The sequence below is a fragment of the Protopterus annectens genome, chromosome 12.part0, assembly GCF_019279795.1.
Source record: "Protopterus annectens isolate FY-2018-M chromosome 12.part0, PAN1.0, whole genome shotgun sequence".
Lineage (NCBI taxonomy): Eukaryota > Metazoa > Chordata > Ceratodontiformes > Protopteridae > Protopterus > Protopterus annectens.
In genome coordinates this window covers 1523473833-1523490986 of record NC_056746.1, presented here as the reverse complement: position 1 = coordinate 1523490986, position 17154 = coordinate 1523473833, and the positions used below count along the sequence as shown (strand labels likewise).

Below are 17154 nucleotides of genomic sequence, written 5' to 3'. Positions count from 1 at the left end.
TATGTTTTTAAAAATATAATGAAGGGACAAGTGTTACGAATGTCCAGATTGAATCCAGATGAAATAGGTCTTGAAAGAGATTTGAATGATTTAAAAACGAAATTATTAGAAAGAGGGTATAATATAGGTGAGATAAATCAACATTTAGGGATAACATCTTCTTTACGTACAACAAACGGTGCCCCTTATTTTGGACCTGCTACTGTAAATACTACAACACACAATAATGTTACTTTACCCAATGTAAAGTATTCTACTTACTTTACTAGAGATAACATCGAGATCAGATATATTATTAATAAACACTGGGATATTTTACAGACTGATAACGACCTTAAGAAGATAGTAGGGGAGAAACCCTCATTTATATATAAAAATAAAATGAACCTTAAAAGATTGTTATGTTATAATACACCTAATAAAGATATCAGATCAGATGGTTTTACTAAACCATGTGGACATTGTAATTTTTGTTCACTAATTGATATTAATCCCATTTTTATGCACCCGGACCTACATAAGGAATTTTATTTTACAGCAGATGCAAACTGTATGACATGCCATGTTGTATATTTGGCAGTATGTACAATCTGCTCTTCATTCTATGTAGGTAAGACTAACCGCTGTCTACGTGACAGAATAAGGGAGCATTGTTATAATATCAAAAAGAAAAATCCAAATAATGCTTTAGCAAAACATATTCTACAAGTAGGTGATCTTCACAAGTTTACGTTTAAGGTATTAGAAGTGATTCTACCGAATAAAAGGGGAGGTGATATTAGGTGTTACACAGAAGGTCGAGAAAGTGGTTGGATCATTTTACTCAGAGCCGATAAGGGCTCTGGCTTAAATGAAAGAGCTTCAATTAAACCTCACCTTGGACAATGCAGGCACATCAAATAATACATAATAATAACATACACACATCCTTCTATATATTCATCAAACATACATACCTACCTCTCTCATATATATATATATATACACACATTTATTTTTTATTAACATTACATATCATATTTATTACATTTATCATATACATTCACTATAATACATTTATACATACACTTATTAATTTATACATTCACATATTTTATAATATTTTAGATATACACATTTCATATGTTCATATACATACATATATGTATATTTCTCATGTACTTAATTTACATACATACACATACATTTTATATATTGATACATATATATGTATTTTTATTTATTTATTCCCATTCATTCATATTCACATCCATTCATAGTATTTATATTTACATTTATATTTACATTTACATTTACATTAATCACATATATTCTTAGTATACATACTCATATTTACATCTATTTTACATGTATAATACCCATTTATTTATTTATATTTATATCGCATACATACATTTTATACATATATATTTATTATTTATATACTTTGCACTTTCTGGCATTAGGAATTTTGATGTAGTGTTAGTCAGATGGTGTTTGATTTATTCATTGTGCACACTTCAATGTTAATATACATTAAATACATAGAACAATGTTTGATATATAACAATATAACAATTGTGGTCACTTTAATAATTGTGGTCACTTTATTATATATATATATATATATATATATATATATATATATATATATATATATATATATTTATTTATTTATTTGTCCAGTACTTACTCTCATATAATGCATAGATATAAATTGTTTTATTTTAGATGTTTGTTTAAATATACATTTATATATTATTATTTCTATTAAGGGCTTTTATAATAAATGTTTTTTGTCATAATGTATAAAATGAGCTATATTCACTACAACGATTTTATTATTTTTTATTGTAGTTTTGTAGCGTATTTTATTGCTCTTAGATATTTACTTGCATTTATAATCCAGCATCAATGATATGCTGATTGTCTAATTAAATGCTTGCAACTGTTTTTAATTAATGTATTAAGAAATTAAGTCAAACCTTATAAAGCATTGATTTATGGAGAGAGTTGCAGGATCTGATGAAGCTAACTTAGTGAAAGCGCTTATCCCTGTGTCTATGTTATTTGTGAATAAACTGATCTGTTTATCAGGATTTATGGGACATCGTTATTTGGACTGAATAAGAATTTGGACTGATTAAGAATCAACCTTTCCTCGTTTTCGCACTTGAGCTTCTTTATTTTTTATATTTTATATTATTGTCACAAGTGCGTTAGTTCGTGACATAGCTACGTTGCTTTAGTTTTATTAAGTCTTATTGTTAACTGTCATAATTGTAGTGCCAGCCATGAGTCTAAAACAGAGAAGTGCTTAGCATTTGGTCAGCAATACCACAAGTGTAAAAAATGGAACCATTTTCAACAGTTTTGTAAATCAAGTAAGCCTCACTCAGTTATTAAGAAAGGTCACTCAAAAAAACAAGTTGATCATATAGAGAACTGCAACTCTACTTTCTATGTAGATGGTGTATCAGTGGTCGGTGAAAAAGTTAATGCAGTATATTTGTTGGCAAAGAATGAAATATTTTGTACTGTCCTGATCAATGGTAAACCCACAGAGCTCAAAGCAGACAATGGTTTGAAGTGTAATGTAATGTCAGTAGAAACATTTGTTAAAATTAGAGCTGGTGAGCAACTTACTTTGGGCAATTATGTGAAGCTTGTTGCTTATGGAGGTGAAGAGATTCGGCTGGGAACAGTTACAGCTTGCAATTTTATGTAGTCCTAAGACCTGTGCAGTCATTGCTAGGTCTCAGAGACGTTTATGAATGAAACTGCTTTCTTTTACCAAAGAAGTACATCATGTAAGCACATGTCCCAGTTCTAGCATCAGTGAAGCTATTTTCTCAGAGTATGCTGATGTTTTCGACAACAAGCTAGGCAAACTTCCAGTTGTGTACTCCATGAAAGTAGACCCAGAGGTCAGTCCAGTGGTCAGACCAGCAAGAAGACTTCCAATAGCTATGCAGGACAAAGTCAAGGTCCAGTTAGAATGGTGCAACAAGGTGTGATTTCTCCAGTCGCAGAACCAGCTGAGTGGGTATCTTCCAAGGTAGCTGCTCATAAGAAAATTTCACATTGACCCAAGACACAAACAACACATTAAAAAGACCTTATTTTCCTATGCGTATAGTCGAGGAAATTGCAATCCTCATGCCAAATGCCACTGTTTTTTCTGTCTTAGATGCAAAGAGTTCATTTTGGCAAGTAATTCTTGATCACAAATCTTCACTACTGACTACAATCAGTACCCCATTTGGTAGATACAGATTCCTCAGGATGCCTTTTGGAATAAATTCTGCCAGTGAAGTTTTTTAGTGTGCAATGGAGCAAATTTTTTCAGGCTACCCATGTGCAATAAAAGTTGATGATTTACTGGTTGGAGGTAAAGGTGAAGCAGAGCATGACAGAAACCTCAGGAAAGTTCTGCACAGAGCACATGAAGGGAATTTAAAGCTCAATCCTCTGAAGTGCAAATTCAGACTACCATAATTTACTTTATGTAGTTAATTTATTTACCAGTACAGGCTTACAACCAGATCCTTCCAAGGAAGCAGCCATTCTTGAATTGCCAACTCCAGACAATGTCCAAGCCCTACAGCGTTTTCTTGGTATGGTTAATTACTTGGATAAATTTATCCCTGAATTTAGTGAGTTATCAGTACCTTTAAGAGCCGACGCAAAAATGTTGCATGGTCATGGTTAGAACACCAAAGAGCATTTGATTATCTCAAACAACAAATTGCTAACCTGTCTACATTAAGATACTATAATGTCCACAAACCAGTAACCTTTCCCGTGATGCTTCAAAGTTCGGTCTTGGTGCAGTTATTCTTTAAGAGGGCAGACCTGTTGCCTATGCATCTAGAACTCTTACCCAAACTGAGATGCAGTATGCTTAAATTGAGAAGGAACTTTTGGCAATTGTGTTCACATGTTCGAAGTTCCATGACTATATTTATGGCCGAGCAATTTAGACAGAAACTGACCATCAACCGAAGGCTACTACTTTAAAGAAGCCTATGCATTCCGCTCCAACAAGACTACAAAAAATTATGTTCAAATTGCAAAAGTATAATTTCAAAATGGTCTATACAAAGAGTAAACTTCTTTATCTGGCTGATACCTTATCCAGCTCTCCCAGAAATACTACAGAATAGCTTGATGCAGAGAATTTTGACCAAAGTCATGGAAATGCATAATTTTTCTACCACAAGACTTGATGAGCTGAGAGATCATACAAAAACTGATACACTATTGCAAAAGCTCAACCACTTCATCAATGTAGGATGGCCGTCAAAGCAATCCTGTGTACCGCCAGAAGTACAACCTTACTTTCCATACAGAGATAAGATACTGACTGAAGATGGTATCATTTTCAAAAGTCCAAAAGTTGTTGTCCCTACTTCTTTACAATGTGAATACACTCAGATTTTACATCATGGCCACCCAGGTTCCGATTCTACCAAAAGAAGGGCAAGAGGACTAGCATTTGGCCTTCTCTAGCAAAAGACATTGATAAAGTGCTTTATTTTTGTTCACTGTGCAACAGTACTAAGCCGCATTTGCAAAAGTGCCACTTCAGCTAAGCCAAATTCCTGAACTACCTTGGTCAACAGTAGTAACGGACATATCCGAGTGGAACAGTCAACATTACTTAGTGTTGGCAGACTCTTATTCAAACTGGTTTGAGATCGATTTGCTACCGAATCTAACATCCAGTGCTGTTATTACCAAGATGAAATGTCATTTCTCTGTCCATGGTAGTCCACACAAAGTTATTTATGACAATGGTTCTCAGTTTACCAGTCAAATGTTTCAGAGATTTGCTAAACAGTGGGACTTTAGTACTGAATATCCTCAGTCAAACGGCCTTGCTAAACGTGCAGTACAGAGTGCAAAGCAATTGCAGGAGAGATCAAAGCGAGACAATACTGATATCTTCTTGAATTTACTTAATCTCAGAAATATACCCAGTGACAACCTACTAGGCTCGCCTATTCAGACTTATCTAGGCAAACCAGAACAACCTTGCCCATCAGTTCTAGTTTGTTGGTGCCTAATGCTAAAAACAACAGAGCAATCAAAGCCCAACTTTTTAAGAAGTGTTCTCAGAACTCCAGCTATGACAAAAGGAGCAGATTTCTTCATCCGTTAAAAGGAAGAGAAACAGTGAGGATGCAAACTGTGAAAGGCTTTGATCAAATTGGTCAAGCGAGAGGTATATGTACCAAGCAGAGATCCTACTTAGTGGAATCTGAGGGAATAGAGTAAAGGAGAAACTGCAGACATCATTTTCCTGTATAAGAAACAATATCGCAGCATTGCACCTGTGATACAGACTCTAGATCTTAGAGCAATCGTGACGATGTTCATACTGAGGAACATGTCGCAGTATCCATCTCCATTCCTGATAATGTCCCAGTTGTCCCCAAGGTTGAACATTCCTTGAAGACTGTCCCTGTTCCTATACCCAATTCTGACTTTTCTACTGCATGGTCAGGTCGTATTTCAAGATCTAGTGTAAAAAGCACAGCAACATGGACATAGTTGTTTTGTGTGTCTGATTTTGTACAATTCCATGTCAAATAATTAGTTCTATATAATTGCATGTTAAAAGATAATTTCTGTAAATTGCATGTCATTGAATGCTGCCATTTCATATATGGAAAATTTCTCAAAGAGGGAGGATGTAGATCAGAGCATGTGTGTATGTACCTTTAGTAAGCATTTCCAGATATAAGCACGTGCATATAAATAGTGAGCACATGCAGGCAGCAGTGCCATTTTGAGAGAACAGCCAGAGTGTTAACATGTATGAGTGTGGAAGTCAGTCTGTTTGTAAGTTTAAGCTTAAGTTACAAAGCCTCATTTCTGATGTGTTTGTGTGTAATAAAGCTGCTTGAACAGAACCCACAAATGTTTGTCTGTTTTACCCGGACTAGACGAGTGACAGTTACTACACCCAGAGGTGGATCCTTCTGGAACAGATGCCCTCCAGTCACTGAAAATTATTTTATCCACCAGGAGATGTGCTGTCTGCAGATTCACAGAGACATATTTTTGTATGTGGTGGAGGAATGTTTTGGGACCACTATACCACTACAGTCCACTGAATAAGTCGTGTAAAATCTGGCTAGTGTCGCCATGCCCTGAGGGCTGTTGTGGGCCTAAAAGGCAGGGCTCTCAACTGGTAATGACTGGCTCCTGGCCAGAAATGGAGGAATCTCCTTGAATGCTTCTCTGTCTTTAGAGAATAGCATGCAACCTGGAGAGCTATGGAGCACATCCAATCCTCCTTCTTCAGAACTGGCAAAATGGACTGAACTGTGAACATTCAGGATTTTGTTTGCTTCACAAACTGGTTTACGTGACCGGAGCCGGATCCAGCACTAGATAACCAAGGCACTCATTTAGGGCCAACTGGCTGAGAGGGGGCCTGATTGTCGAGGGACTGTTACACTTTTTAATCTCAAAAACAAAAAGACAAATTTTGTTTTTAAGGGTGTTCTCCTTTAAAAATGCTGGTCGATCACACCTGTTGTGTCTGTGCATGTGTCATCACATGTACCTCCGGTTCTTCCTTTCTGCAAACGTGGAATTTAACATTCCATTCTTGTGCTGCTTCTACCGCAGAATGAATGTAGGCTCGCTCCTGGATAGATCTGTCCTGCTCCTGTGAAATTAATCTTCAGCAAGTAAGGTAGGGAGGTGTGTGTGTGTGTGTGTGTGTGTGTGTGTGTGTGTGTGTGTGTGTGTGTGTGCACACATACATAATGCCCCATTTACGGATAACTGGTGATTAATTTGTTCAGACTCAAATCCTGTACCTTAGTAACAGGAAACAAGAGCCTGAATCTTCTACCCCAACCACCAAGGTGTCACAAAAAATTGAGTTTAAAGAAGTTGAGTGCATAGCTCTCAGCTGTTCAAATTTTCACAGAAAGTACAGATTTTTGACTCATATTTTAGGTCCGTTTCTCATAAAACTTGTAGTTTTCTGGCAAATCAGTGAGGATGGAATTCACTAAATAATGACAGTCATTTAAGTTTCAGACTTCTTATCCTTTTGAAAATGCATGGTAACAAAACCTTTTATTCTAGCAGCTTTAAAAGATTATACAAGCAATATTTAAAGTTTGTCCCTAGTTTTGGGCCTCTGTACTCCCATTAATTTTGGCTTTGTCCATACTTTTTGTGCTACATGCTTGAGAAATACGGTTGTGTCAAGTGCAGCTTTGAGGGAAGAGAAGTTTACTGCTGCTCATATTAAGTCTGTTCACATGTTGTTAGTACGACAACAGGTAGCATAAAGTACAGATGTGTACCTACCATAAATGTAGATGTTCGAGTGTATTCAATGTTGCAGTCATTACTCTTGGGTTATCCTGCTAGCAGGCTACGCGCAGTCGGCCTGAATTCCAAAGTCCTGGTTGGTTGCTGTCGCCTCTTCCCTGACGTCAGTGTGCCAGGAGTATAAAAGATGCAGCCGATGCCATTTTCTTCAGTTTTTCTTGTCCCAGATGTCAGGTGCCCCCAAAAGGGTAAGCTAAATATATTATGTAAATAAACATACATGCAATAAAGAAACATTTCCTTCATCTACAATCAAATACACCACATAGGTTGTATAGAATAGAGAAGTACAGATATACCCCAGCAAAAGAAAGGGGGACGGAGGGAGGGTAACCTGGACTGCAACAGTGAATACACTCGAACATATGCATTTATGGTAGGTACACAACGGTACTATGTTCATCGTGTTTCACTGTTGCAGTCATTACTCTTGGGTTGAATCCCAAAGCTGAGGATGGTTGGCTGAGCTAAATAGGATTAGGAGAGGCTATGAGGCCCTGCAGCACTGCAGTGGCAAAGCCTGCTCTGGATTTAGAGTAAAGAGGTAAGTGGTAGTGCTTTGTAAAAGTGTGCACTGAACTCCAAGTTGCAGCCTCTAAGATGTCTTTGGTTGGTACTCCTCTGAGGAAGGCTGCTGAAGTGGCTGCTGCTCTGGTAGAATGAGGCCTAATGCCCTTAGGCACTGATTTGCCATGCTGAGAATAGCAGAAATGGATACAATGACCTATCCATTTAGAAATAGTCTGTTTTGAGATAGCCTTTCCTTGTGATCCTGCAGCATATGACACTAAGAGTTGCTCAGTCTTTCTGAAAGCTTTAGTTCTGTCAAAGTAGAAGCATAGCTGCCTGTGTATGTCCAAAGAATGCAGAATTTTCTCACCCTTGTTCTGTGGGTTTGGATAAAAGGTAGGCAAGTGAATGGTTTGGTTGAGGGCCACAGTGGATACCACCTTAGGCATAAATGTTGGGTTTGTCCTCAGAGAAACCCTGTCTGGATGAAAAATGATAAAAGGTTCCACAGCCATGAGTGCCTGTAACGCCGAGACTCATCTTGCAGAGGTTATTGCTAGGAGCAGAGCTGTTTTCCAGGATAAGAACTTTATATCAGCTGGTGAGGCTGGCTCAAAGGGAGGCAGTGTGAGTTTTTCCAAGACATAATTGAGGTCCCATGCCGGAATTGGTGCTCTCCTTGGAGGCCTGATGTTTTTGGCCCCTCTGAGGTACTGCCTTATTAAAGGATGAGAAAAGATAGGTGGTTCCATATTGTAATGGGCTGAAATGGCAGAGGCATGAATCTTAATTGATGAAAAGGAAAGGCCTTTGTCCAGCATCTCCGGTAGGTATTGTAAAATCTGAGGAATATTTGGTACATACATGTCAATGCCTTGTTCCTGGTTCCAAGCACAGAATCTCTTCCATTTTTCTGCATAAGATTTTCTGGTATTGGGCCTCCTGGCCTCCAAGATAACATCCATAACAGCTTTTGAAAGAGGAGTGTTCTGAATGGCTACATTATCCGCCATGCTGCCAGATTTAAGGTCCTGAGTTGACTGTGCAGGATCTGATTGTTTTGTTGGGTCAGTAAGTGGGAAGTTTGAAGCAATATCCATGCTGGACCTTGAGACAAGCTCTTTAAGATTGGGTACCAGTGCTGGCGTGGCCAGTCTGGTGCAATCAGTATCATTTTTGGCTTCTCTTGTCTGACCTTTAGGAGTACCTTGGGAAGGAGAGGCAGTGGAGGAAAGGCATATACTGTTAGGTTTTTCCAGCTGAAGGATAGGGCGTCCACTCTCCATGCTCGTTTGTGATAAATCCTTGTGCAAAATCTCTGTAATTGGCAGTTGTGAGGGGAGGCAAATAGATCTATGTCTGGGCATCCCCATTTCTTTGTTATGCTGAAGACTTGTGGATCCAGTTTCCACTCGTGGGGATCCATGAGGTTTCTGCTTAGTTCGTCTGCCAGAGTATTTGTTTTTCCTGGCAGGAATTGTGCTTGCAGGTGAACTTGATAAGTCAATGCTGTGTCCCACAAGGTCATTGATTGTCTGCAGAGGGGGTAGGAATGTGTGCCTCTCTGCTTGTTTATGTACCACATGACCATAGTATTGTCCGTCTTTATCAGTAGCTGTCCTGGATGAAGTAGATCCGTGAAAGTTGTCAGGGCATTCTGAACAGCTAGCATCTCTTTTTGATTGATATGAAGATGCATCTGGCTTGCAGGCTATGTGCCCTGAATACATTTTCCTGCCATATGGGCCCCCAGGCATAATATGATGCATCTGTTATCAGTGTCTGTCTGGCTGTGGGTAAAGTGAATGGCAGATCCTTGTTGTGCTGACAGGCCTGTGCCCACCATCGAAACTCCTGTTGCAGGCAGAGAATAAGGGTAATTACTGTCTCCAGGCTGAGGCAATGCTGAGTCCAAACACTTTTTAGATACCATTGTAGTTTCCTCATATGTAGTCTGGCATATGGAATTAGTAGAATGCAGGATGCCATGAAGCCCAAGGCCTGCAGGATTTTCCTTGCAGACAACTGGATCTTTGTTGCCAACTTTTTGAAGTAAGAAGTCAGTTGCCTTTGTTTGTCTGGCGTGACATGAGCCATCTGGGCAGTTGTATTTAAGCTTGCACCCAGGAATATTATCTCTTGAGAGGGTACTAGTTTTGATTTATTTTCATTTACTGTGTACCCTAGGCAAATTAGTAATCTTTTTACAAACGCCAGATGCTGTAGTAGAATATCTTTGTCCTTTGTTTGAATCGGGCACTCGTCCAAGTAGGGGTATATTTGAATTCCTCTTTGTCTGCAAAATGCAATTACTGGTGCCAGGCATTTTGTGAAGACCATGGGCGCAGTAGATAAGCCAAAGGGCAGTGCAGAGAATTGGTAGTGCATTGAGCCAGCTATGAATCTGAGGTATCTTCTGCAAGATTGTTTGATTGGGACATGCAGGTATGTCTCTTTTAGGTCCAAAGTTACGAGCCAAGCCTTCTTGTCCAGCATGAGCAGAAGCTGCTGTACAGTCAACATTTTGAATTTTGGGACGTCCAGAAAAGTATTTAGAATAGACAGGTCCAGAATTGGTCACCAGGCTTTGTCCTTTCTTGGTACTAAGAAAAGTCTTGAGTAAAATCCTTGTCCCTGCTCTTGTTGTGGCACTGGCTGAATAGCAACCCATGTCCATGAGAGATGAAACTTGTTTTTGTGCCTCTTGCCATTGATTGCGTGGCAGGTCTGACATGCCTTTTGCCTTTGGAAGGGTGTGAAAGTGGAACCTGTAGCCCTGAGAGACTATATTTAAGACCCACTTGTCCTGGGTGACCTTGTGCCAGTTTTGTGAAAAAAGTGCTAGCTTTCCCCCTAAGGGCGCTGCCAAAGAAATAAGGGCTTGGCATTGGCAGAGGGAAGTCACTGGGACTGTTTTCTATAAGGCTGTGATTTGTCTTCTCCGCTTTTGGAGGGAGAAGCACCCCATTGTTTGGGCCTGTATGAGCCCTGGGTCTGTTGCCTGCCTCTAGGGCATCTAAATCTGCCTCTTTGTGGTCTGTCTGACACTGGAAAGGACCAATTCTTAGAGGGCCAGTTTCTGCTAAATCTGGGTGGCTGTACCTGTAAGAAATCCTTTACTGTCTGCATAGATTTTGCCTTATCCTCCATTTTCTTTAACACCTCCTCTGCCTTAACACCAAACAAAGTATCATGCTGTAATGGAGCATCCAATAATTTTGCTTTAACATGATCAGGCAGATTCTGTTCCTTTAACCAAGCATGCCTTCTAATAACAGAACCTGTAACAGCAGCCCTGCACCAGGCCTCCAGTGAATCATAGCCACATTGCAAAGTATGTTTTCCCACTTGTTCAACTGCATGCAATAAATCCTGCAAATCTTTGTTCTCAGTACATTCAGAATTTGTCAACATTTTTTGTTTTAACAAAGACACTAAGTATTGCTGATATTTGAGCATATGAAACTGACAATTTAAAGCCCTTACAGCCAAAGTAGCAGAAGTGTAAACTTTTTCCCGCCATCTGTCCAAAACCCTAGAATCTCTGTCTGAGGGGACAGGGTTTTTGGCAGAAGCAGCCTTGACCCCTTTGGGACCCTGTGAGAGAGTTTCTGGGTCAGCAGCAGGGTTTTTGTAAAGAAATTTATGGGTGTCTGGAACCCTGTAGTATCTGTCCGGCTTAACAGGGGCAGGAGGTAAAGAGTCTGGAGACAGGCCGGACTCTGAGAAAACATCATCCACTATCTCTAGAACAGGGGGAATTGCAAGAGGTCTGTGCTGTGGAAGTAAAAGAAAGTCTCTTCTTAGATTCTGAATAATCCTGGTTCTCCCAATGGAAATACTCTCTCATGGTATGCAGGGTTTCCCCAAAAGAATAGTCCTCAGGAGGAGAAGCTGAAGGAATAGAATCTTCAGCATCAGAATCCTCATAGGGAGGAAGAGAATATCCCTGATCAGAAGAGGAATCAGAGGAAAGGGAAACCTGATCAGAGGAATCATATTCAGTGTCTTGCCTAGGCCTCCTATCAGGAGGGGGATAGGAAACCCTGATCAGAGTAATTAGGTCTTCGGCCATTTTGAGCATCCTGTTTCTTAGGCATAGAAGTCTGTCCTGGAGAATGCTGTACTGGTTTCCTTGTCTTTAAAACTGTTTTAGACTTTGTCTTGGATGCTGAAGTAGGCTTTATATAAAGTTGTGTAGGTCTGCTCTGCGGCTCCGGACCCATCTGAGGGATTAATTTCTGAACAGCAAATATTTTGAGTATCCAGAGGCCTAGGTGTCTCCAAGTGGGAGTCGGAGGCGGCCTGTGGCTGAGGTAGCGGGAGTCAGGGGCTGCAAAAGCACTTCACTGAGCACCGGCGACTGGCCTAGAAGAGGCTTCGTCGTCGGTTTTGGACCTCAGATGCTTGCCCTTGTCTTTATCCTTGCGTTTTTTATGAATTCCAGTAGTAGGTTGTTCCGACGGCATTATGTAGTTAAACCTTCTGCCAAAATAATGAAAAGCAAAATTGTACTGACGCTTAATAGTGCGTTGGTTAAATCTAGCACAAAACCGACAACTAGCAACGTCGTGGTCAGGGCCTAGGCAAGGAATACAGTAAGAGTGTAAATCCTTATGAGGCATTTGCTTCCCACAAGAAATACAATTGTTAACTTTTTCTGACATCGGTCTGGAGCAAGAAAAAAGTTTCCCCAATGGGGTACTTAGCTTTATTGAAGACTTTGGATCTGAAATTAGATTTCGAAAATCTCAGGAGTCGGCTGACCAGCACTTGCGAATTGCTTTTGCTTTGGGCACCGCGCGGCAAGAAAGACTGAAGAAAATGGCGTCTGCTGCATCTTTTATACCCCTGGTGCACTGACGTCAGGGAAGAGGCGACAGCAACCGACACCGGACCAGGACTTTGGAATTCAGGCCAACTGTGGGTAGCCTGCCAGCAGGATAACCCAAGTGTAATGACTGCAACAGTGAAACACGATGAACATCCAAAGGTTCCAGGAACACATACTCATCTGGTGAAGGATTATCGGTGGACCACCCCCTTCTCTGCTTCATCTATTCAAGGATCTCACCAAAGGTGACTTCTTCTGAGAGGAAGCTAGGGGAGCCATACCTCTCAACCTTATAGCACAAGAAATCTGGACCAAGCCAAAATTAATGGGGTACAAAGCACCAAAACTAGGGACAAATTTTAAATATTGCTTGTATAATCTTATAAAGTTACTAGAAAAAAAGGTTTTGTATTACCATGCATTTTCTGAAAGATATGAAGACTGAAACTTAAATGACTGTCATTATTTAGTGAATTTCGTTCTCACTGATTTGCCAGAGAACCACAAGTTTTATGAGGAACAAACCTAAAATATGAGGCAAAAATCTGCACGCTCTGTGAAAATCTGGACAGCTGAGGGCTATGAGGGGATCCTTTACCTTCATCCCAGTCTGTCTTCAGTGAAAAAATGTGGAGAAGAGTTGATGTACTTCCGCTTGCATGTTTGTTTCTTATGAAACGGTTCCGGTGAGAGATCAGAAGGTTCTGAATCAGACTGAGCTAATGCAACATGCAGCCTGAGAATCTTGCGATACCAACTATCCCTGCCTCATATCATGATAGGAAGTAGAAGTAAAAGCAAAGTCCTGCTAGGGTTCAGATGGAAGTGACTTTTCCTTTGGCATCACTAGGACTCTTTCAAAAGCCTCGAAGGCCAAAGGCACCATCAGCTCCACCAGCACCCTCCTATCCTTGGACAGCACAGATACCTTGGATCGGATGAGTTTTGACCCTGGAGTTGAACTATGAGATGAGCTATCAAGTGCTGAAGCCAAGAGGGGAAGGGACAGTTCAGACAACCTTGGTGTCAAACCATCCCCTTGAACTCCGGCCTCAGACTTCAAATGAGTCTTCCAGATCTGGACACATCAGAGTAAAAAGAAGGGATACTGTCAGTTCCAGCAAAGGCACTCCTGGACAGATCAGATCCAAGACAGGTGAGTCCGAAGCAAGGACTGGGACCAGAGAAAGAAGAGGTGGGGGTAACTGGCCCAAGACTCTGTATGTTCCCAGGTGTCAGCACTGAGAGAATCCCAAGCTGGATCTGCATTGAAAGGAACATACTCATCATCCTGTGTCTTGTTCAGTCAGGTTTCTGGATGACTGGGTAGAAAGTACAGTTTTGTACCTACCATAAATGTAGATGTCCGATAGGTATGCATCTGCAGTCATAACATATGGGTTTGTCCTGCCTCAGGCAGCCCTTCGGTCGGCCGGATTCCAAAGTCTGGGTCTGGCCTCGGCTGATGTCGCACTTTCCCAAACGTCAGAGCGTCTGGGGTATAAAAGCATCAGCTGACGCCATTTTTCTCAGTGTTTCTTGCCCCAGATGCCAGGTGCCCTCTAGGAAGGCCAAATTTGGAGGAATGCAATAAATTCCAAACATTTTCCAAAATATATACATATATATACAAACAAATACAACATAATAGATCCCCCAGCTAGCTAATGGAGGGGTAAGCACCCTAGGAATACCACAGAGGGGAAGGAGGGAGGGTAAACCTGACTGCAAATGCACACCTATCGGACATCTACATTTATGGTAGGTACAAAACTGTACTATGTCCTTCAAGGATGCATCTGCAGTCATAACATATGGGTAGAATACCATAGCCAATCTGGGGGAGGAGGTACTACGAAAAGGATGGTGTAGTTAAGATACCCTGCAGGACTGCTGTAGCAAAACCTGCTCTGGATCTGGAGTATAAAGGCAAATTGTAATGTTTGGCAAATGTATGCAAGGAGCTCCATGTAGCAGCTTCTAAAATGTCCTTGGTAGCCACCCCTCTTAGGAAGGCTGTAGTGGTGGCTGTGGCCCTCGTGGAATGAGGCCTAATGTTTGCAGGAACCGTCTTTCCATGAAAGGAGTAACAAAATCGAATGCAATTTCCTATCCACTTTGAAATTGTCTGTTTGGAAATTGCTTTTCCTTGTACCCCAGCAGCATATGCTACAAGGAGTTGGTCAGTCTTTCTGTAACTTTTAGTTCTGTCCAAGTAGTAGCGTAGTTGTCTGTGTATATCCAGAGTGTGTAGAAGTTTTTCCCCTTTATTTTGTGGATTTGGGAAGAATGTAGGCAAGTGAATAGCTTGGTTCAGGGATACCCTAGATACCACCTTTGGCATAAAAGTAGGATTGGTTCTCAATGAAACTCTGTCCTGATGGAAGATAAGAAATGGCTGTACTGCCATTAAAGCTTGTAACTCAGATACTCTTCTTGCTGAAGTTATGGCCAGAAGGAATGCAGTTTTCCAAGACAGAAACTGTAGATCCGTCGATGCTGCTGGTTCAAAGGGAGGAAGTGTTAGTTTCTCCAGCACAAAGTTGAAATCCCAAGTAGGTAAAAGGGGTTTCCTGGGAGGATTGATGTTTTTGATTCCTCTCAGAAATTGCCTGAGGAGAGGATGCGAGAAGATAGGTGGATCAACATTGTATTCTGCTGAAATTGTTGAGGCATGAATCTTAATGGAAGAATAGGACAGGCCATTGTGGAACAATTCTGCTAAGTATTCCAGAATATGTGCCATGCTCGCCACTGTCACATCTAAGCCTTTTGTTGTGTTCCAAATGAGAAATCTTTTCCATTTTGCTGAGTATGTCTTCCTTGTGGAAGGCCGGCGAGCTTCCATAATAATGTCCTTTACTCTCTGTGATAAGTTATTTTGAGGGGGGTTTATGGAATTTTCCAGGCAGTTAGCTGCAATGTTTTCAAGTTGGGATGCATGATCTTGAAATTGTTCTGCGTCAGAAGGAGAGGCCATGGTTTCGTCTGTGACATGCTCCTCAATAGTGGGTACCAGTGCTGCCTTGGCCAGTCTGGAGCTATCAGAATCACTCTTGGCTGTTCTGCCCTGATCTTCAGTAAAACCTTGGACATTAATGGGAGAGGTGGGAAGGCATATACTGTTAGAGCTTTCCAGCTGAAAGAGAGAGAGTCCACCCTCCAAGCTAGTGGGTGGTATGTCCTTGAGCAGAATGTCTTCAGTTGATGATTGTGGGGCGAGGCGAACAGATCTATCTCCGGCTTTCCCCATGATTGTGTTATGAGTAGAAAGATGTCTGGGTGCAGTATCCATTCGTGTGCATCCATGGTAGTTCTGCTTAAGCTGTCTGCCAGTGCATTTTCTTTCCCTGGCACGAACTGGGACTGTAGTTGGATATTGAGTTTCAGGCATCGTTCCCATAGATTCATGGCCAGCCTGCATAGAGGGTAGGAATGCGTGCCTCCTTGCTTGTTTATGTACCACATGACTGTGGTGTTGTCTGTCCTTATTAACAAGTGGCCTTGATGGAGGAAGGGTTTCAAGGCCTCGATTGCGTGTATCACTGCCAGCATTTCCTTTTGGTTTATGTGCATGCGCAGCTGCCCTTGAGACCATAGGCCTTGGATACATTTGCTCTCCATGTGTGCTCCCCATCCTCGGTCTGAAGTGTCCATGGTGATGGTTTGTTTTGTTTTTGGTTTGTTGAAAGGCAACCCTCTGTTGGACTGGCAGGCTTGAGCCCACCACAGGAATTCCTTTTGAAGGCAAGGAATGATTGGTATCAAAGTTTCCAAACTGTGACTGTGCTGAGACCATACACTCCTTAGGTACCATTGTAATTTTCTCATATGCAGCCTGGCTTGTGGAATCAGAATTATGCAGGATGCCATGTAACCCAGGGCCTGCAGGATTTTCCTTGCAGTTAGCCGAGTTTGTCTTGTCAGATTCATGAAGTAATCCGGAAGTTGTTTTTGTTTTTCTTCTGTGAGAAAGGCCATTTGGGTGGTTGTGTCTAGATCTGCACCCAAAAAGGTTATCCTTTGGGATGGAACAAGTCTTGATTTTTGGATGTTGACTGTGTATCCCAAGGCCTGTAATAGGTGGATGGCATAGTCCAAGTCATTTATCAAATTTTTCTTCTTGTCCGCTTGTATAAGGCAGTCGTCCAGATATGGGTAGATTTGAATCCCCTGAAGTCTGCAGTGTGCAATTACTGATGCCAGGCATTTTGTGAATACTCTGGGCGCAGTAGATAAGCCAAAGGGCAATGCTGAGAATTGATAATGCTCTGATCCAGCAAGAAATCTGAGGTGTCTTCTGCAACTTTGTCAAATAGGGACATGCAGGTATGCCTCCTTGAGATCTAGAGTCACCAGCCAAGACTCCTTGCCCAGCATGGGAAGAAGTTGCTGTAGGGTCAGCATCTTGAATTTTGGCACAATGAGGTAAGTATTCAGTGCGGACAGGTCGAGAATAGGCCTCCACT

The 17154-nt window shown here is 41.1% G+C and overlaps 1 protein-coding gene across 2 annotated transcripts in view; it reads right to left on the bottom strand.

The window, feature by feature from the left end:
• Nucleotides 1–17154, bottom strand: part of XYLT2 (xylosyltransferase 2) — a 1085626-nt gene that overhangs the window by 925915 nt on the left and 142557 nt on the right. The window lies entirely within an intron of this gene.